Below are 11,420 nucleotides of genomic sequence, written 5' to 3'. Positions count from 1 at the left end.
GTGATAAACACTTTCCCTAACGCTTGGGAATTTGTGACACTCAAATAAGATTATGCATATGAGTGCTTTGTCATTTAAAAGCATGATGGTTAAGGTATTAAATAACTTGGCTGAGATCACACAGCAGTATGCAACAAACAGTTTAGCACTTAATTACGTAATTGTCTTATAACAATTGTTTTTCTTTAAGAGCTGGTCTGGGGGATTGGAATCATGTACCGATCCAACTCATTTCATCTCTTAATTGGGCAATTGCAAAAGCTTCCTAACTGACCTCTTTGACTCCAGTCTCTACCCCAGACTTTAGAGCCCACAGGAATCACTTACGTTAGAGATGTTACATATACAGACTCCCAGGCCTGGAGCCCAGAGATTCTGATTCAGTAGTTAAAGGGTGGGCTCCAGAATGCTTTGTCTCCACCTTCCCCCACCCCTCCTCAGCCAAATTCTCAAGCAATTATGCTGAAAGAAATAATGCTCTGATCTCACTCTCAAATCTGTCCTCTCTGCTGGGCCCAGAGTTATCTTCCTAAAATGTAAATCTGCTCCTTTACTTCTCTTGCTTGATAACCTTTATTGGTTCCCATTACTTGCTGGGTAAAGTCAAATTGTAGAGTATGGCATTCAGATGGTTTCAGTCCGGCCTTTGCCTGTCTTCCTAATGCCAAATACTCTCTTGCTCACATGCTATTCATCAGCCACAAAGCTATTGCTGTTGTCCCCTAAACATAGGACATTCTTTCTTGACTGTGATTTCGTACATGGCATCACTTATGTTTGAATGCCCTTTTTCTTTCTGTGCCTGACATTTTGTAAGATTCAGCTGAAAATACATCTCTTCGGTGGCTCACCACTGTCATTGTCCCTCTCTGCATTTCTTTCACCTCATGTAAAATGTGGTCTACTGTGGGACTATCGGGATAATTCCAGTGATTTCCTAAATTTGAGCCCTTCACAGGAGCCCTCCTTGAAAGAGATTTTTCTTTCTTTTTTTTTTTAATTTTTTTTAACATTTATTTATTTTTGAGACAGAGAGAGACAGAGCATGAACGGGGGAGGGGCAGAGAGAGAGGGAGACACAGAATCGGAAGCAGGCTCCAGGCTCTGAGCCATCAGCCCAAAGCCCGACGCGGGGCTCGAACTCACGGACTGTGAGATCGTGACCTGAGCCAAAGTCGGACACTTAACCGACTGAGCCACCCAGGCGCCCCGAAAGAGATTTTTCAAGGGCGGGAACCACTTTTGTAGGACCAGTGTCTGGTTCACTAAGTACTTTTGGAATAGATGTATGTGCGAGCATGTGTATCAATTACCATACAATTTAAGCTATGTTCCAGACAGTGTTGATGATTTAAAAATGTGTATAATTATTATGCAAGAATTCTTTCTATACATTGGCTCAAGGGGAAGGCGTCAATAGGTGAGCCTGATTGCATTAAGTTCCTGCTATGTGTTGGTCCCTGTAGGGCATAGATTTTCCAACTTTGACGGAAAAATTGACAAGAAGTGAGGAATGTCTCCTCTCCCCACCCTTCTTAAAGAGCCCCAAAGTGGGAAGACACCTTGAAGGTAGGAACAGCACACGTTCTCATGGGGAAAGACCTGGTCTATCAGGAGAGTGACCATCTGAGGTCACACCTATAAGGGCCATGATTACAGTCATCAGAATGTTCTATAACAACTTATGTTTTAAGCGTGATATTTTAAGCATTCAGTAAGATCTCCCGAGGCACTAAAGGACTCTAATTTGGGAAGCCCAATGCATCCCTTCCCAGTCTCCTCTCACCCTCACCCCTCCTGGGGATGGCCAGGAGGGCTGTGCCTCCGATGATGGCTTAGATTGAGAGATACAGGTTGAAAGGCTTTGGTCTTACACATCCTTGAAAAGATTAGTTCAGTCTCCCAGCATTTTCTAGACTGAAGGTCTTACCAAAGACAAGCTGATTTCCCACATCATGTGAATACAATTTAGGTAACTTACCCCCGCTTCCCCATCCAGAGCGTTCAGACCCCTAGCCTCTTGTGAGTCAGGAAGATATATCTGGTTACTTTATGGAGGAAGACACTGAAACAGTAAAGAAGATGATGGATTATATATTCAAAGTTACTTGAGAAAGCTGAAGTAGAATTATGCTTCTAAATCTCCCGTGGAAAGAGGGAAAGGTAATACTAAGCCTCCAGGAAAACATTTAAGGAGCCGGAGATTCTCTTCATCCCTGCCTCCCCACCCCAGCATCCTCTTAGACACCCCATGTGCCCCTATTTTAAGGCCTTGCAAGCATTAGAGAACCACTTCGGGGAGAGACAGCTCATTCTGTGGAGGAGCATGGGGCCAGAAAACTTGACCGTCCCATTTCGCCTTCAGTAAGGGAGTCTCTCTTCTGTGGTCCTCCTGATCCAGCCCTAAGGTCTGGAAGAGAACACTAACCATGCTGATAATTAAAAAGTGATCATTGGGTCACCTGTGTGGCTTGGTGGGTTGGGCACCTGACTCTTGATTTCGGCTCAGGTCGTGATCACTCAGTTCATGAGATTGAGCCCTGTGTCAGGCTCTGCACTGACGATGCAAAGCCTGCTTGAGATTTTCTCTCTCCGTCTCTCTCTGCCCCTCCCCTGTGCTCTCACTCACTCTCTTTCTCTCTCAAAATACATCAATAAAAATTTAAAAAGTGATAATTCAGCCCAAATGAACATAACACACTTCAAAATTAGACAAATTTAGACATTTCCCCCAATTTTTCTTTTCTTGAGAGACAGTGGGAGAGAGAGGGAGAGGGAGAGAGAGAATCCTAAGCAGCCTCCATGCCTAGCTCAGAGCCTGACTCAGGGCCCCAGGCAGGGCCCCATCCCACAACTGTGAGATTATGACCTGAGTGAAAATTAAGAGTTTGTTGCTCAACCGATTGAGCCACCCAGGCACCCCACATTTCCCCAAACTTTTATTTCTTTTAAAAAATTTTGTTTAATGTTGGGGCGCCTGGGTGGCTCAGTTGGTTAAGCGCCCGACTTCGGCTCAGGTCATGATCTCGAGGTTTGGGAGTTCGAGCCCCACGTCGGGCTCTGTGCTGACAGCTCAGAGCCTGGAGCCTGCTTCGGATTCTGTGTCCCCCTCTCTCTCTGCCCTTCCCATGCTCATGCTCTGTCTGTCTCAATAATAAACGTTACAAAAATTAAAAAAAATTTTTTTAATGTTTATTGTTGAGAGAGAGAGAGGGAGAGAGAGAGAGCAGGTTTAGCTCTCACCTCAGTTCTTCACCTTGTAGCAGAATCTACCATAGAGGGTCACATGAGGAACAACATTCGATAAATGCTTGGCATATGACAGAACAAAATAACTCCAGAGACTAGCAGGGAGAGGCCTCTCCCCTCAATTCTCAAGCCCCGGGTAAATGCTCATTCTTATCACCACCAAACTACATCATGAAGTATCATGGCTGAGGAGCAGCATTGGACCAAACAGCCAGTACGTCTCGTGTATTAATTAGGACGCACGCTGGGTCTTTGTGGTGGTTTCGAAAGTATGTCCCCAAATTCTTGAATTTTCCTCCCCGGAAGAGGTGGGGCCTGGTTACCACTCTCTTGAGACGGCGCTGGGCTTGTGGACCTTCTAACAAGTAGAATGAAGCACAAGTGACCACCCTTGACTTTGGAGATTGGGTCGTAAAAGTGTACTGCAGGTTCCTTCAAAGACACTCAGGGCGCCTGGGTGGCCCGGTCGGTTAAGTGTCCCACTTGGGCTCGGGTCATGATCTCACGGTTTGTGAGTTTGAGCCCCGTGTCTGACAGTGCAGAGTCTGCTTGGGATTCTCTCTCTTTCCCCCCCACCCCACACTCTCTCTCAAAATAAATAAACTAAAACAAACAAACAAAAAGACAGTCACCTATGCAAAAGCGGTGTGGTCAGGAATGAAGGTCTCTGATAACAACCATGGGAATGAACTTGGAAGGAGATATTTTTGCTTTAGTCAAACGTCAAGTGACTGCAGAGCTTGCCAGCACCCTGGCTGCAAACCGCAGGAGAGACCCTGGGACAAAACCACACAGTTAAACTGCTCCTGAATTCCTGACCCGCAGAAATGATGAGACAACAAACGTTTGTTGTTTGAAGCCACTGAGTTTGGGGGAGGTAACGTGCTATTTAACAAAAGATAAATCAGGCAGCTATTGTAACAATGAGACATAAAAATGCAGAGCCTCAAAAGACTCTAGTTTATTTCTGTCTTGTAAATATTCCAAGAAAAGGAGGTACAAGGCAAGGAGGTAGTTCTGCTTCACAAAGCCATCCAGAGACTCAAGCTCTTTTCTCTTGCTACTTGGCTCATCTGAGATGTGTTCCTTGTTCATACATTAGAGGCTGGCTTGCCAGCTGCGTGTCTTATGTTTCAACCCCAAGGGAAGGTATGATAGAGTGGGGGGACGCGTCTTCTCTGTAAGAAATGGAGCATTACTCTTGTTCCCATTCCATTGGTGAGAACTTAGTCACATGGTTCCAGCTATCTGCAAAGGATGTTGGGAAATGGAGTCTCTAGATGGACAGTCATGAGTCCTGCTGAAGCTCAGGATGGTTCTGTTAATAACAGGAAGAGGTGGAGAATGGTCTGTGAATAGTCTCTCCCTACCCAAGTCCTGGTGTTTGTGTCCTCTCTGAGACTTCGGTTAGTTACCTCTCCAGGGCTGCTTTCTCCTTTATAAAATGAAGAATCAGTTGGTTAAGCATCTGACTTCGACTCAGATCATGATCTCCTGGTTTGTGAATCTGAGCCTGGGGTCAGGCTCTGTGCTGACAGCTCAGAGCCTGGAGCCTGGAGCCTGGAGCCTGCTTTGGATTCTGTGTCTTCCTCTCCCTCTGCCCCTCCCCTGCTTGCACTCTGTCTCTCAAAAATAACTAGACATCAAAAAATAAAAACAAAAAATAAAGTGATTGGTGGATTACAAACCTTTTTTTTGAGCAGAATCTTTTTATTACATATATGTGTGTGTGTGTGTATATATATATATATATATATTGTTTTTTTTTTTTTTTTTCAAGAGAGAGAGAAAGATCATGAAAGCAGGGAAGAGGAGCAGAGAGAGAATCTTAAGCAGGCTTCATGCTCAGCATGGAGCCCCATGCAAGGCTAGATCCCGTCATCTTGGGATCATGACCCAAGCAGAAATCAAGAGTCGGACATTCAACTGATCGAGCCACCCAGACAGCTCTATTAAATAATATTTAAAAATGGAAACTGCATACATAAGGAAATAAAAACAGATCTGCTCTGTTTGAATCACCATAGGGTTTCTCTTCCTGTACCTGCTCCCCATCGGTGGCCCCATGGAAAACTATTTGAAATGCCAGGGCTCTGTGAGGCAGGGTCAGTAAAGTCACTGAATGAGAGATTCTCCTGGATTCCCGCCACTTCTGGTATTTTTGAGGTTGTGATCATTCACCTGTGTGTCCTGAGCTGGGCCGGATCGCACAGCCTTGTCTTGTTTGGCAGCTGGGAGTTTGCTGTACACGCATGTGTTTTTGGCAGAGGTTACCTGAGCCTTTGCTCCAGGTGTCCGGCCTCTCCTCACTTCCTTTTAACCCTTTCCTGATCTCGTGGCGCATCTCTCCTTTCTCCTAATGCAAGTGAGCATCCTCCCATCCCTGGGCCGGGGGCCAAGGTGCTGTGCAGCTGGGAAGGAGTGCTGTAAGTTGCCAGTACACCTTACCCTTGTGTTCAGTCCCACAGGTGGGGATGTGGAAATTCTTGAAGCTGACCCTGTCTTCCTCCCAGGTTAATATTTCTACCACCCCTCTGGCCTCGGCCTTTTTTGGGCTATTTTTGGCTTCAACTGGGATTAAGAACTCAGGCTCTGCCAAGGTCATAGGTGGTGAATGTGGACTTGCCCAGCCCTGACCGAGTTTGTGAGGGAACTCCAGAGACTAGCAGGGAGAGGCCTCTCCCCTCAATTCTCAGCTGTACAAACCGCCTCCAGGAAAGTCGCCTAGGGGGACGAGAGTCCTTTTCTTTTAGTCTGCAGACCATCAGAACGTGGCTGATAAACATTCCTCTCCTTGCTTCCCGAGGTCACTTTCCAGTTCTCCCCACTGGCTTCCAAGGGATCTTCCTGAGGGATGGGCTGTACTAGCCACGTTCTCCCAGGCTGCTTCCAGACGCTTAAAGGAGAGTTTGGCAGAGGACTTAAATGTCTGCCAAATTGAGGGAACAATCCTAGGCCATTTCGCAGGCTAGTGACCACTGCCCATGAGCAGAACAGTCCAAGAATGGCAGGGGTCGAGGTGGAGATTGGGAAAAAAATGAGGCAAAATGGACTTCTCTGGGCTTCTTAGGATAAGGAATATCTTACATTTCTTGGTAAGATGTTAATACACCGTGATAGGGTTAATTTACCACAGGGACTGTAGGCAAATGATCTTTTTTTTTTAAAAAAAATGATTTATTATCAAGTTAGCTAACGTGCTCTTGGCTTTAGGAGTAGATTCCCATGATTCATCGCTTACACACAACAGCCGGTGCCCATCCCAACAAGTGCCCTCCTCAATGCCCATCACCCGTTTTCTTCTCTCCCCCACCTGCCCCCATCAACGCTCAGTTTGTTCCCTGTATAACAGTCCCTTATGGTTTGCCTCCCTCTCTGTTTGAAACTATTTTTTCCCCTTCCCTTCCCCATGGTCTTCTGTTAAGTTTCTCAAATTCCACATATGAGTGAAAACATGTGATATCTGTGTTTCTCTGACTTATTTCACTTGGCATAACATCCTCCAGTTCCATCCACGTTGTTGCAAACGGCCAAGATTTCATTCTTTTTGATTGCCGAGTAATATACCACTTCTTCTTTATCCATTCCTCAGTTGATGGACATTTGGGCTCTTTCCATAATTTGGTTATTGTTGAAAGTGCTGCTCTAAATATTGGGGGTGCATGTGTGTAGGCAAATGATCTTGAATGAAGCAGGCTCAGTGTAAGAACATAGTGATGGGGAGTGAGGACCTGGAGAGCAGGTATTACTTCATCCCAACGGGACAGCCCCTACTCACCATTGTCATGTGAAAGTGTAGGCTCACTCTTCCTTTCAAAAGTTTAGGAGGAACTAGAAATCCACATCTTGTGGGACATTTCCCAGGCGTGGAACCATTGCACAGATCATGAGATACCCTCTGCTGGTAAATTTAGGTGTCAGGCAGCCAGTTTGCTACCCCTGATGTAAAGGCCTTCCCAAATGAATCTTTCTCCCCCTACTGTGTGTTACCAGCTCTCAGTTGAAACAAAACAAAACAACAACAAAAAAAACATGCTGGAGATTAGTCTCAGCATTTGGAACCAGTGGTTAGATGCTCACGTGGAAAGGTCTTCATGGAGATTCGAGGGGCTGATATTCGTTTCTCATTGCTGTTGTAACAAATCACCACAAAGTGAATGGCTTAACCAATGCGAATTTATTATCTTACAGTTTTGTACATCAGAAGTCTGACATGGGTCTCGCTGGGCTAAAATCAAGCCCTGTCAGCAGGGCGGTGTTCTGGAGGATCAGGGGAGAATCTGTTTTCTTGCCTTTTCCCACTTCTAGAAGCCAGCTGCCTTCCTTTGTTCACAGCCTCCTTCCTTGTCTTCTAAGCCAGCAATGAAGGTTCAGCCCCCATGTCAAATCTCTCACCACAGTGTGAAGAGGTTCTCTGATTTTCAGGGTTCATGGGGCCCACCAGACAGTCCAGTGTTATTTCCCCATGCAAGGTTATAGTTTAAAGTTTTGGGTTTTTTTTTTAATTTATTTAAGTAATTTCTACACCCGACATGGGGATCAAACTCACCACCCCAAGAGCAAGAGTTGCGTCCTCCATCAACTGAGCCAGGCACCCCAAAGTTGTATTTTAATCACCTCTGCAAAATCCCTTTTGCCACATGAGGTAACATTTTCATAGGATCCAGGGATTAGGGTATGAACATGGCTCTTCCCTAAACGTTTGGATCTTTGCTCCATCTTCAAAAAAAGCTCTAGGGAGAGGAATCTATGATGAACTGGATCCTTCCTTCCTTCCTTCCTTCCTTCCTTCCTTTCCTCTCTCTTTCTCCCTTCCTTCCCTTTTGTTTTGTTTGTTTGTTTGTTTATTTATTTATTTATTTCTAAAACAATCTTTTTTAATTCCAGTATAGTTTACAGTATTGTATTAGTTTCAGGTATGCAGTATAGTGATTCAGCAATTCCAAAGATCACCCGGTGCTCATCACAAGTGTACTCTTAACTCTTAATCTCCTTCACCTGTTTCACCAATCCCCTCTCCCCACCCCCGCCTGCCTCCCCCGTGGTAACCACCAGTTAGGGTTTATCTTTCTTCTTCTTCTTCTTTTTTTTTAATGTTTATTTATTTATTTATTATTATTATTTTTTTTACCGTTTATTCAGTTTTGAGAGAGAGAGAGAGACAGAGCATGAGCAGGAGAGGGGCAGAGAGAGAGGGACAACACAGAATCCGATGCAGGCTCCAGGCTCTGAGCTGTTAGCACAGAGCCCAACACGGGGCTCGAACCCACAAACTGTGAGATCATGACCTGAGCCGAAGTTGGATGCCTAAGGGACTGAGCCACCCAGGTGCCTTGGGTTTGTCTTTCTTCTCAACCAGATTCGTTCTCCCCGGCCAGGCTTCCTTCTATGTAAGACACTGTTCTGGCGGAGGCCTTTCTGCGCAGCCAGCCGGGCCCAGCCCTCTCCATGCGGCAGACACAGTTCTCAGCCGCCTGTCTGGTTGCAGATCCATCTGCTATGTCGGGGCTCAGAGCAGCCGTTCTCTCTTAGCTCCTCTCCCTGTGGAGCTTCTCAGCTGGGATTAGTTACAGGGGTGACGGACTGGGCAAACATTCCTCCTTCTCTCCAGAGGCAGCCCAGGCTCTGGGGCTCGCCACAAGGGCTTGAGTCAACATCGCACAGGCCAAGGCTGGAGGCGGCAAGGGCAGGAGCGCAGCAGGATTACACGATTGACTGGGGCCGCAGCTCCCGAGGGGCGAGGCCCAGCCGGCTGGAAGCACAGGCTGAATCTAACAAGGGCTCACTTATTCCTGTGCATTTCCCCTTTGCTTGGGTTCAAATGGTCAACTTCTTCCAAGAAGAGGATTAGGGAGACTGGACGTTCAACATCGGTTCCGGCAGGTGGCACAAGACCCAGCTGTGACAGCAGACATCGCCAGCCCCTTGGGAAGAGAGCACTGATTCTATCTGTGTAACAGCCAGGCTGTGGCCAGCCTCTTCTCTCCCTGCAACCATATAGGCCCACACCACACACACACACACACACACACACACACACACACACACTTACAACCTTAAATGGTGGAGTTAGGGACCAAAGGAAGCAGGATGATCACACACACAGCTTCTGGGGCCAGAGCGCCAGGTTTGAATCCTAATGCTTACATTTACTACTTGTGTGTCCTTGGGAACAGTATTTCACCTCAATTTCCCTGTTCTTCAGCAATGCCAATGACACCTTTTGCAGGGGTTTTATGGGGATTAAATGAGCTGGTGTCTTATTATCTGCAAAGGCAGAAGACTCCCTAAGCAAAGCAAAGCATGGCTTTGTTAAATGATAAAAATATGCAACCTCCTCTCTGAGGATCATCTTTGGTCAAATACGCTTTAGTAACTATCCTTTCCTACCAGAAGTTAGAAATAAATTCTCAAGTTGTTCAGCTTGAAAAAATTCCAGGGGATTTACGGGAGGCAGATTCAGCCTGCAGGAATACAGCCGAGGCTGCGGTTTCCTCAAGAGTAATCTATCTACTAGACTAAAACGGGGGGGGGGGGGGTCCCAGCTCTACCGTACTTTGTACTGGTCAGGTCACACTGACAGTCCTTCTGAGAGCCTGCATTACTTCTGGGTTATTTGTACTTACTCTTGAGTCCTCCTGCCCCTAGTTCTGACAGGGAATCGATGCATTTGGATTAGAATCCACATTCCTAAGGAAGACCTCACTCTGCCCCTTAGAATAATTTGACCCTCAATGGTAATAGAAATTTGAGGTCCCAGCTACTAGGTCCTGCTGGTCTCCTGTCATCTAGGTGTAGCTTCACGCACAGAGACCAGTGCTGGTTGCCACAATCAGATGCCTCCGGTGGCAAGGCTGGGGAGGAAACTCATGACAAATGCACTCTTGGAAACAATCAGAGCTGCTAGGCGGAAAGTAAGAGGACACAGGAGAGCCAGAGAGCTGGCTTCAAATCGCAGGGAGGGACAGAGCAAGAGAAGGAACACTTATTAAATGCAGACTGGGCTCCAAGCTTTGTATTGCATATCTAATCAAATGCCCGGAGCAACTCCGTGGAAGCAGACAGAACTATGGCATGTGAGTAGGTGGGGAAGAGACAAAGCGACTTGCCCAAAGGCCCTACGAGCCATGGAGCCCAGGCTGCCAGATCTTTTGGCTTCATCTCACTACCACTGTAGCAGGACTGTGTGATGCAGGCACAGTATCAGAGCCTTTTCATGTCGAGAGCTAGTAAAATGGGGTGGAAGCTATCAAAGGTGTCCAAGGTGTCTAAGCGAGTGCCTGATGATGATCACGAAAGACTTTAAACAGGCGATTTATTTATGCCTTGTTGGAGGCTGGAAATGGAGTATTTAGGAAGGTACCTTCCAGCTTTGAGATTCTGTTTCTATACTTTGGGGTAAGATACGCTCTTCAGGCATATTGAGCGATTTCTCTTCCCTGTATTTTTCACTTTCTCTTCTGTCTCCTTCTACTCCTGCAGATATTCTGCTCTGGGACCTTGTCTTTTTTAAAAGGAGGGACGTGGGAGCTGGCAGTTTGGCAGCTGGGAGAACAGAAAGACCATACTATTCTCTCCGGTGGGTGAGTCTAAATTTTTATCAGTTTACTAAGGAGACGTTGTTACACTCTAATGAGGCAAACCTGGAAAGATTACAAGAAGAAGCAATCACATCAAGCCTCCTTCCCTCTCCTCCAACTCCTTGGTAACCAGGCAAAACCCGAACCCCTGAATGTAGGATTTAAGGCTGGGGTTGATTTAACATGGATATTCGATCCCATCACGATGGGGACTTGATAGAGAAATGAGAAATGTTTGAAAACGAAGGTGTTATTTCCTACACCCCTGAGTTTGGGAATAGAGACCTATGTTAAGCTTGGCAGACAGAGGAGGGCATGCCCGGCCAGCAGCTACACCAACTGGTCGCAAGCCTGAAGTTTTTGGTCCTCTGCTGCCCCTGTGTGGACATGGAGGGAAATAACAATTCAAGATTTTGCTTGTGGCCCACGTAAAATGGGACTTGAGAGAAAAGAAACCATCCCTAAGAACTACTGGGGGTTTATGACCACTGTGAGGGAGTCAGGAACTGTGGCTATCTCCAGCAAGACGGGGGTTCCCAGAAGGGAGGTGGGGAACACCTACGAGCTGTCAATGACTTCACAAGGCTCTTC

This window comes from Prionailurus bengalensis, chromosome B1 (assembly GCF_016509475.1).
Source record: "Prionailurus bengalensis isolate Pbe53 chromosome B1, Fcat_Pben_1.1_paternal_pri, whole genome shotgun sequence".
NCBI classification, from domain to species: Eukaryota; Metazoa; Chordata; class Mammalia; order Carnivora; family Felidae; genus Prionailurus; species Prionailurus bengalensis.
This window is presented reverse-complemented; position numbering follows the sequence as displayed.